This window comes from Salvelinus alpinus, chromosome 17, assembly GCF_045679555.1.
Source record: "Salvelinus alpinus chromosome 17, SLU_Salpinus.1, whole genome shotgun sequence".
Classification (NCBI taxonomy): Eukaryota; Metazoa; Chordata; class Actinopteri; order Salmoniformes; family Salmonidae; genus Salvelinus; species Salvelinus alpinus.
In genome coordinates this window covers 21314029-21325432 of record NC_092102.1, presented here as the reverse complement: position 1 = coordinate 21325432, position 11404 = coordinate 21314029, and positions in this window count along the sequence as shown.

The following is an 11404-nucleotide window of genomic DNA, read 5'->3' as shown; positions in this document are numbered from 1 at the left end:
TAGTTGGTTTAGCCACAGAAGTCAGCAACCTTCCCACTAGCCATGATTGGCTGAGATAATGAGTGGGTTGGACATGCTGAGAGATGAGTTCGGATTGGTCTGCCATGTAGCAAGCTTTTGTCTATTTGAGCTGGTCAGTATGTGTAGGTAATCCTGTCTAACACATTTTATTTTTAACATATTGCATAGTAGAACTGCAAAAGTGTTGCTCTCCACTTTCTGGAGGACTGAGTTTTGAAATGAGTGGAATTAGAGTATGATAGCTAAGGACATGGAGAAAACACCTGTTTCATGTTTACATCTTCAAACTAAGTAAGGGCAACCACGTCATCCATGACAGGGACAAGTGTCTATGCCATGTAAGGTAGTCTAGCTAGCTATATTTTCAGATATTGCACATTTCTAATTCTGGCAGAAAGTCGTTTTCATTTCAAGTTAAAGTGTACTGTTAGCTAGCTAGCTAACGTTAGCTGGCTGGCTCGCTAGCTAACGTTAGTGTATGATCTGTGTAGTAATATTATTTGTATCTCAGAGTCATTTGCTTTGTCAAATCAAATCAAATTTTATTTGTCACATACACATGGTTAGCAGATGTTAATGCGAGTGTAGCGAAATGCTTGTGCTTTTAGTTCCGACAATGCAGTAATAACCAACGAGTAATCTAACCTAACAATTCCACAACTACTACCTTATACACACAAGTGTAAAGGGATAAAGAATATGTACATAAAGATATATGAATGAGTGATGGTATAGAACGGCATAGGCAAGATGCAGTAGATGGTATCGAGTACAGTATATACATATGAGATGAGTAATGTAGGGTATGTAAACATTATATTAAGTGGCATTGTTTAAAGTGGCTAGTGATACATTTTTTACATGTATGGCAGCAGCCACTCAATGTTAGTGGTGGCTGTTTAACAGTCTGATGGCCTTGAGATAGAAGCTGTTTTTCAGTCTCTCGGTCCCTGCTTTGATGCACCTGTACTGACCTCGCCTTCTGGATGATAGCGGGGTGTGGCTCGGGTGGCTGTTGTCCTTGATGATCTTTATGGCCTTCCTGTGACATCGGGTGGTGTAGGTGTCCTGGAGGGCGGGTAGTTTGCCCCCGGGGATGCGTTGTGCAGACCTCACTACCCTCTGGAGAGCCTTACGGTTTTGGGCGGAGCAGTTGCCGTACCAGGCGGTGATACAGCCTGACAGGATGCTCTCGATTGTGCATCGAATTTCTACAGCCACCTGAGGTTGAAGAGGCGCTGCTGCGCCTTCTTCACCACGCTGTCTGTGTGGGTGGACCAATTCAGTTTGTCCGTGATGTGTACGCCGAGGAACTTAACTTTCTACCCTCTCCACTACTGTCCGGTCAATGTGGATAGGGGGGTGCTCCCTCTGCTGTTTCCTGAAGTCCACAATCATCTCCTTTGTTTTGTTGACGTTGAGTGTGAGGTTATTTTCCTGACACCACACTCCGAGGGCCCTCACCTCCTCCCTGTATGCCGTCGCGTCGTTGTTGGTAATCAAGCCTACCACTGTAGTGTCGTCTGAAAACTTGATGATTGAGTTGGAGTCGTGCATGGCCACGCAGTCGTGGGTGAACAGGGAGTACAGGAGAGGGCTCAGAATGCACCCTTGTGGGGCCCCAGTGTTGAGGATCAGCGGCGTGGAGATGTTGTTACCTACCCTCGCCCGTCAGGAAGTCCAGTACCCAGTTGCACAGGGCGGGGTTGAGACCCAGGGTCTCGAGCTTGATGACGAGTTTGGAGGGTACTATGGTGTTAAAAGCTGAGCTGTAGTCGATGAACAGCATTCTCACATAGGTATTCCTCTTGTCCAGATGGGTTAGGGCTGTGTGCAGTGTGGTTGCAAATGCGTCATCTGTGGACCTATTGGGGCGGTAAGCAAATTGGAGTGGGTCTAGGGTGTCAGGTAGGGTGGAGGTGATATGGTCCTTGATTAGTCTCTCAAAGCACTTCATGATGACGGGGCGATAGTCGTCCCGATGTGCTACGGGGCGATAGTCGTTTAGCTCAGTTACCTTAGCTTTCTTGGGAACAGGAACAATGGTGGCCCTCTTGAAGCATGTGGGAACAGCAGACTAGGATAAGGATTGATTGAATATGTCCGTAAACACACCAGCCAGCTGGTCTGTGCATGCTCTGAGGACGCGGCTGGGGATGCCGTCTGGGCCTGCAGTCTTGCGAGGGTTAACACGTTTAAATGTTTTACTCACGTCCGCTGCAGTGAAGGTGAGTCCATAGGTTTTGGTAGCGGACCGTGTCAGTGGCACTGTATTGTCCTCAAAGCGAGCAAAGAAGTTGTTTAGTCTGTCTGGGAGCAAGACATCCTGGTCCGCGACGGGGCTGGTTTTCTTCTTGTAATCCGTGATTGACTGTAGACCCTGCCACATACCTCGTCTCTGAGCCGTTGAATTGCGACTCTACTTTGTCTCTATACTGACGCTTAGCTTGTTTGATTGCCTTGCGGAGGGAATAGCTACACTGTTTGTATTCGGTCATGTTTCCAGTCACCTTGCCCTGGTTAAAAGCAGTGGTTCGCACTTTCAGTTTCGCGCGAATGCTGCCATCAATCCACTGTTTCTGGTTGGGGAATGTTTTAATAGTTGCTGTGGGTACGACATCGCCAATGCACTTGCTAATGAACTCGCTCACCGAATCAGCGTATTCGTCAATGTTGTTGTTTGACGCAATGCAGAACATATCCCAATCCACGTGATCGAAGCAAACTTGAAGCGTGGAATCAGATTGGTCGGACCAGCGTTGAACAGACCTGGGAGCGGGAGCTTCCTGGTTTAGTTTCTGTTTATAAGCTGGAAGCAACAAAATTGAGTCGTGGTCAGCTTTTCCGAAAGGAGGGCGGGGAAGGGCCTTATATGCTTCGCGGAAGTTAGAATAACAATGATCCAGGGTTTTACCAGCCCTGGTAGCACAATCGATATGCTGATAGAATTTAGGGATTCTTGTTTTCAGATTAGCCTTGTTAAAATCCCCAGCTACAATGAATGCAGCCTCAGGATATGTGGTTTCCAGTTTACATAGAGTCAAATAAAGTTTGTTCAGGGCCATCTATGTGTCTGCTTGGGGGGGAATATAATCGGCTGTGATTATAATCGAAGAGAATTCTCTTGGTAGATAATGCGGTCGACATTTGATTGTGAGGAATTCTAAGTCAGGTGAACAGAAGGACTTGAGTTCCTGTATGTTGTTATGATCACACCACGTCTCGTTAATCATAAGATGTTAAGATGTTTGTTTCTGTCGTCGCGATGCGTGAAGAAACCAGCTGGCTGTACCGACTCCGATAGCGTCTCGAGTGAGCCATGTTTCCGTGAAGCAAAGAACGTTACAGTCTCTGATGTCTCTCTGGAATGCTACCCTTGCTCGGATTTCATCAACCTTGTTGTCAAGAGACTGGACATTGGCGAGTAGTATGCTCGGGAGCGGTGCGCGATGTGCCTGTCTCCGGAGCCTGACCAGAAGACCGCTTCGTCTGCCCCTTTTACGGCGTCGTTGTATTGGTTTGCCGGCTGGGAGCCGATACATTGTCCCGGGTGGTGGGCAAAACACAGGATCCGCTTCGGGAAAGTCATATTCCTGGTCGTAATGATGGTGAGTTGACGTTGCTCTTATATCCAGTAGTTCCTCCCAACTGTATGTAATAAAACCTAAGATTACCTGGGGTACCAATGTAATAAATAACACGTAAAAAAATAAAAATAAATAAAAATACTGCATAGTTTCCTAGGAACGCGAAGCGAGGCGGCCATCTCTGTCGGAAGTTAGAACTGTTAGTTATAGCCTAATGTTAGCTAGCTAACATTGAACCTGGTTGGGTAGCTACCTGCAGATTCATGCAGGGTGGTAACGCCATGAGTTGGGATTATGGTTCATTGTTTAGCTAGCTAGCTACATGTCTTAACAAAGGACTCCACTATGCAAGTAACCATTTCAATAGAATGTCACTGCAACAACTGTTGATAGACGTAGCTGGTAAGTTCGCTCTATCTACTCTGAATTCAGAGCACTCTCGTCTGAGTGAGCCAGAGCGCAGAATAACTGACAAATTTACGAATGCTCAACAACCGTTGAATATGGCCGGTGTCAGTAAACATTGGCAAAAAAGCATCAATTGTTGCCAGCAGCACAGTTGCGGTCACCAACGCTCTGGATAACAGAAAACAGCCTAACCAGCTCTGCTAGAGTGAGTAAAATGGTCAGAGTGAGCTGTTCTCGCATTTGTGTCTGGAAGTAGCTAGCAAGCTAGCCAACATTAGCCAGTTAGCTTGGGTGCTTGACTGCTGTTTTTAGGACAGAATGCTCGGATCAACGCTTAAAGAAATGGGTGGGGCTAAAGCTTAAGAGGGTGTGAACGATGCTGAATGGGTGTAGACAAAGAAGAGCTCTCCAGTAGGTCCCAAAACATTCAAAGGCCATTTTCTCAAACGTGAGGATACAAGTTTAGTAACTTTTAAAGCAAAATTACTTTCTCATTGTTCCTCAACTATAGTGTATGATATACAATTTTCTAACTTTTTTAGTCTCTACTTTTATCCAATGTTAAAAACACAATTTCAAAAGTTACTATATAAGACCGAATCGAGCCGGTCGGTCATATTTGTTTTGCCTGAATTACTGAGTGTTCTTAAACATAAAAGGTATTCCAATGCAGCCATTGCATAGCTGACTGTTGTAAAAGCAGCCATTTGAAATTAGCTCATGTGTGGCTCTGTGTGTTGTTGACAGTTTGACATGAGTGGTGTTGAGCCCGCTGGGCTGTAAGTGGTGTTACAGAGTCCCACAGGCCCCTCTGAGCTACACACACAGCCCCATGCACACACACATACACACCCTTGGCACATGCTCCACACACTGTGGCCTTTCATATGGTCTAATTAGAGGGGCAGGATATTATGGCTGACAACAGATGAAAAGGAGTGTTGTTGTTCAGGCTACAGGCTACCGTGTGGAACTCTCTCTCTCTCTCTCTCTCTCTCTCTAGAAATGGGGGTGAAGTTTACATACACTTAGGTTGGAGTCATTAAAACTCGTTTTTCAACCACTCCACAAATTTCTTGTTAACAAACTATAGTTTTGCCAAGTCGGTTAGGACATCTACTTTGAGCATGACACAATAACTTTTCCAACAATTGTTTACAGACAGATTATTTCACTGTATCACAATTCCAGTGGGTCAGACGTTGACATACACTAAGTTGACTGTGCCGTTAAACAGCTTGGAAAATTCCAGAAAATTATGTCATGGCTTTTGAAGCTTCTGTTAGGCTAATTGACATCATTTGAGTCAATTGGTGGTGTACCTGTGGATGTATTTCAAGGCCTACCTTCCAACTCAGTGCCTCTTTGCTTGACATCATGGGAAAATCAAAAGAAATCAGCCAAGACCTTAGAAAAAAAATTGTAGACCTCCACAAGTCTGGTTCATCCTTGGGAGCAATTTCCAAACACCTGAAGGTACCACGTTCATCTGTACACACAATAGTATGCAAGTATAAACATCATGGGACCACGCAGCCGTCATACCGCTCAGGAAGGAGATCCATTCCGTTGCCTAGAGATGAACGTACTTTGGGTCGAAATGTGCAAATCAATCCCGGGAACAACAGCAAAGGACCTTGTGAAGATGCTGGAGGAAACGGGTACAAAAGTATCTATATCCACAGTAAAATTAGTCCTATTTCAACATAACCTGAAAGGCCGCTCAGCAAGGAAGAAGCCACTGCTCCAAAACTGCCATAAAAAAGCCAGACTACGGTTTGCAACTGCACATGGGGACAAAGATCGTACTTTTTGGAGAAATGTCCTCTGGTCTGATGACACAGAAATAGAACTGTTTGGCCATAATGACCATCGTTATGTTTGGAGCAAAAAGGGGAACGCTTGCAAGCCGAAGAACACCATCCCAACCGTGAAGCACGGGGTGGCAGCATCATGTTGTAGGGGTGCTTTGCTGCAGGAGGGACTGGTGCACTTCACAAAATAGATGGCATCATGAGGCAGGAAAATTATGAGGCAATATTGAAGTAACATCTCAAGACATCAGTCAGGAAGTTAAAGCTTGGTCGCAAATGGGTCTTCCAAATGGACAATGACCCCAAGCATACTTCCAAAGTTGTGGCAAAATTACTTAAGGACAACAAAGTCAAGGTATTGGAGTGGGCATCACAAAGCCCTGACCTCAATCCTGTAGAACATTTGTGGGCAGAACTGAAAAAGCGTGTGTGAGCAAGGAGGCCTACAAACCTGACTCAGTTACACCAGCTCTGTCAGGAGGAATGGGCCAAAATTCACCCAACTTATTGTGGGAAGCTTGTGGAAGGCTACCCGAAACGTTGGACCCAAGTTAAACAATTTAAAGGCAATGCTACCAAATACTAATTGAGTGTATGTAAACTTCTGACCCACTGGGAATGTGATGAAAGAAATAAGAGCTGAAATGAATCATTCTCTCTACTATTATTCTGACATTTCACATTCATAAAATAAAGTGGTGATCCTAACTGACCTAAGACAGGGAATTTTTACTAGGATTAAATGTCAGGAATTGTGAAAAACTGAGATTAAATGTATTTGGCTAAGGTGTATGTAAACTTCTGACTTCAACTGTATGTTAACATCCTGTATAGATCTATGATTATTAAGACGTGACATGAAAGTAATTAGGCATCGTATACTGTATTATTTCTGCATTCAGAAATAATAATAACCTCTCTTGGACTGACTCATCGAATTCACTTACTAAACGCTTTCCTATGGGGAAGAGAAACTTCTTCAAAGTAGCCATCTACTGATCAATGAATTCTGCTTGTCTGTCTTGGTTACTTCAGACAATGACTTGCAAGGCAGGTCTGTGATGAGGTGAGGGCGATCGGGACACATTGCTCCATGAGCCTGGATCGATCACAGAGAGAGAAAGATCTATTTCAGCTCTAATGGCTCCTCAGTGTTATGATATCTCTCCACTCTGGCCCGGGCAGCACTGTGATGGATCGCTTTCTGTGGCCACAACCACTCTCTCTGCCACGCGATCAATAGAGACCCAGCCCAGTGAGAACGGACAGGACAGAACAAGTCTACTTGAATATTCATGACAAAGGAAATATGGCAAGTTTTATTCTTTTAACTATGATAGATAGGATGGAGTAGAATGGAAGAGCTGAAGTGCCTTGTGTTGGAATAATCCATTCAAAAGGACTTGTTTGGAGAAATTAATAGGCAAAATCTGTGGAAAGATCATAATCAGATTAATAATCATTAACCTAACATTTCATGTTTTATCAAGTGTGACTAAATCAGTATGTACTTTATCTAATTGGCCAGTGAGGATGTCCACGGGGGACAGGGCAGGTCAGAGTAAGAGTGTCCTCTGCTGGACAATGGAGGGATTGATGCACTTCATCAGCCCTCAAGGAGCTGCCGAAGGGGTGACAGTGTCAGCTCTCAAGTGAAAACCATATAAAAACTAAGGGTGTTTTCACACTTGGTCCCTTTCAGACAATGTTTGTGAACTCAGTGCAGTTCGCTTAACTTTTTGTGCAGTGTGAACACTCCAAAGGAACTCAGACCCCTCAAAAGAGCCCCTGAAGTGAACAAGTTGGGTACTACCAAAGCATCTCCAGAGTGCATAAAAGGAGATTACCGTGACTCAATGGTCACGTGAAATTTTACTGCGGTCATGACTCATGATTGCCGGTGTACAATTTTCAATCACAGCATTATTTAATCTGCAGTTCTTCTTCTGCTATGTATTCTGTGACCAATAATATGTACCTGTTAATAGTATCTTCTTATTACAATTATTATACATTTTTACCATTTAGCAGACACTCTAGAGTGACTTACAATTAGTACATTCATCTTAAGATAGCTAGGTGAGACAACAACACATCACAATCGTATTAAGTACATTTTCCCTCAACAAAGTTTTTATCAGCAAAGCCAGTGCTAGCGGGAAAAGAGAAGTGCCTTTTTTATGTCTCATCTCTTAACTAAATACAATCTATTAGCTTCCAAAATGTAAGTAGGTATATCAAGCTGTCCGATAACACAATCTGATGGAATGGCTTGCCCTGCACTTTGTAAAAACCCAGAGTTCAGTGAGTGAAATGTTGGAATGTTGCACTGAATTCAACAGGTGTAGACCTTACAGTGAAATGTTTACTTACGAGCCCCTAACCAACAATGCAGTTTAAAAAAACTAATACAGATAAGAATAAGAAATTAAAGTAACAAGTAATTAAAGAGCAGCAGTAAAATAACAACAGAGAGACTATATATACAGGGGGGTACCGGTACAGAGTCAATGAGCGGGGGCACCGGTTAGTTGAGGTAATATGTACATGTAGGTAGAGTTATTAAAGTGACTATGCATAGATGATATCAACAGAGAGTAGCAGCGGTGAAAAAGGGGGGAAGGGGCAATGCAAATAGTCTGGTAGCCATTTGATTAGGTGTTTATGAGTCTTATGGCTTGGGGATAGAAGCTGTTTAGAAGCCTTTTGGACCTAGACTTGGCACTCTGGTACCACTTGCTGTGCGGTAGCAGAGAGAACAGTCTATGACTGGGTGGCTGGAGTCTTTGACAATTTTTAGGGCCTTCATCTGACACAGCCTGCTAGAGAGGTTCTGGATGGCAGGAAGCGTGGCCCCAGTGATGTACTGGGCCATACGCACTACCCTCTGTAGTGCCTTGCGGTCGGAGGCCGAGCAGTTGTCATACCAGGCAGTGATGCAACCAGTCAGGATGCTCTCGATGGTGCAGCTGTAGAACCTTTTGAGGATCTGAGGACCATGCCATTTTCAGTCACCTGAGGGGGAATAGGTTTTGTCGTGCCCTCTTCATGACTGTCTTGGTGTGCTTGGACCATGTTAGTTTGTTGGTGATGTGGACACCAGGGAACTTGAAACTCTCAACCTGCTCTACTGCAGCCCCGTCAATGAGAATGGAGGTGTGCTCGGTCCTCTTTTTCCTGTAGTCCACAATCATCTCCTTTGTCTTGATCACGTTGAGGGAGAGGTTGTTGTCCTGGCACCACACGGCCAGGTCTCTGACCTCCTCCCTATAGTCGTTGTCGGTGATCTGTTGTGTCATCTGCAAAGTTAATGATGGTGTTGGAGTCGTGCCTGGCCGTGCAGTCATGAGTGAACAGGGAGTACAGGAGGGGACTGAGCATGAACCCTTGAGGGTCCCCTGTGTTGAGGATCAGCGTGGCAGATGTGTTGTTACCTACCTTTACCACCTGGGGGCGGCCTGTCAGGAAGTCGGTGGGCGGTGTTTAGGGCGGTGTTTAGTCCCAGCTCATCGATGAGCTTTGAGGGCACATTGGTGTTGAATGCTGAGCTGTATTCGCAGAACTCACATTTTTGGCACATCATGTCTAAACTATCCCTTAAAGTTCCGTTGTAATATGTCCTAAGACACAGACCTAATGGAATACTTTATGAACTCAATTATATATCTATTCAGGAGGTTAACATATGTTATTCACTCCCATCCCCTTTCTATTAGTCCCCCGAGAGAGAGAAATATAAGCATAGACCATTTTATAGCAGGAAAGTGAAAAGACAGCACCAGCTGAAGGGGCTGCCAGAGCTACTAGCTACTTATTGATGCATAAACTAAAGAAGTTGGAGAAACTTTCTCTTACACACTTTATATATGGTCATAATATGGTTTATCCGTGGCCAATTATCACAATACATGTACCGTCACTTATTAAAACATCTTAGGGATCCCTTAAGCTCGAATCCCGTTACCGGGTTAGATTTGACAACATCTGGTTAAATTGCAGAGCGCCAAATTCAAACTACAGAAACATAAATATTTAACATTCATATAAATACAAGTGTAATACATAAAAATAAAGCTCAACTTCTTGTTAATCCAGCCGCTGTGTCAGATTTCAAAAAGGCTTTACGGCGAAAGCACACCATGCGATTATCTGAGGATAGCCCACCCCCTCACAAAAACCATTTTTCAACCAGGCTAATGCGACACGAAAGTCAGAAATAGCGATATAATAAATGCCTTACCTTTGAAGATCTTCATCTTTTTCCAATCCCAAATGTCTGTGACACAATGAATGGTCGTTTTGTTCGATAAATTCCTTCTTTATATCCCCAAAATGTCAATTTATTTGATGTGTTTGATTCAGAAATACACCGGTTCCAACTCGCCCAACATGACTACAAAGTATCTAATAAGTTACCTGTAAACTTGGTCCAAACAATGTTTCTAATCCAACCTCAGGTACCCTAAAATGTAAATAATCGATCAAATTTAAGACGGAATAAACGGTTTCCAATACCGGAGAAAAATAACCAGAAGCCATCCTGTTCACGCGCACCAAAAGACTTGAGTCCATCTGAGTGACACATGGGAAGAATAGGTCTACTTCTTCATTTCTCAAAAGAAAAACATCGAACAATTTCTAAAGACTGTTGACATCTAGTGGAAGCCATAAGAACTGCAATCTGGGCCCTAAGAAATCAGGTTTATCCATAGAAAGCATTGGAAAACACAATGACCTCAAAAACAATTTTCCCTGGATGGTTTGTCCTCTGGGTTTCGCCTGCAATATCAGTTCTGTTATACTCACAGACATTATTTTAACAGTTTTAGAAACTTTAGAGTGTTTTCTATCTAATACTACCATGCATATGTATATCCTAGCTTCTGGGCCTGAGTAACAGGCAGTTTACTTTGGGCACGCTTTTCATCCAGACGTGAAAATACTGCCCCCTATCCCGAAGAAGTTTTAACTTAAGTAACCCACAGTAACCTAAAGTAATACAGCACAGAGCATACTGTCATGGTTCCACCTGTCACCAGAGGGCAGCAAAGACTGTCCTAGAGACATTAACGACACTCAAGTGTGTCATATTTACTCGTTATGATTTCCCTGTTAAAAGAGGTGTGCTTACTCTTGTCCTTTTCAGAAGCTTGAATTGTTTACAGCGTGTGTGTGTTGGTTTTCAAGTGTACTGTGATCCTGCGGCTACCGTTTCTCAGTAAAGTATTATGTTTATCCTTAACCACTGAATCCTCGTTTGGTCTCTTCTCTGCACCTGGGTCCAACCTCACCACGTCACACATACAAATTCACAGTGGGTTGGTGGTGAGCTACGTCAGCCAAAATAGTATAATTGTATTACTTCATAATTATTGATGGACTCACCATGTTAAACTCAGTGGGACAGAATGCCAACAGAGAGGAAACAAGCAGAAATCACTACAGGGGTGTAGGGGTGGGAATTGCCAGGGACCTCACGATATGATATTATAGCGATAGCTAGATCCCACAGCATGCAGTCAGTCAGCTAGTATAGATTAGTAAAATAAACTCCTCTGTAATTTGATCGTTATG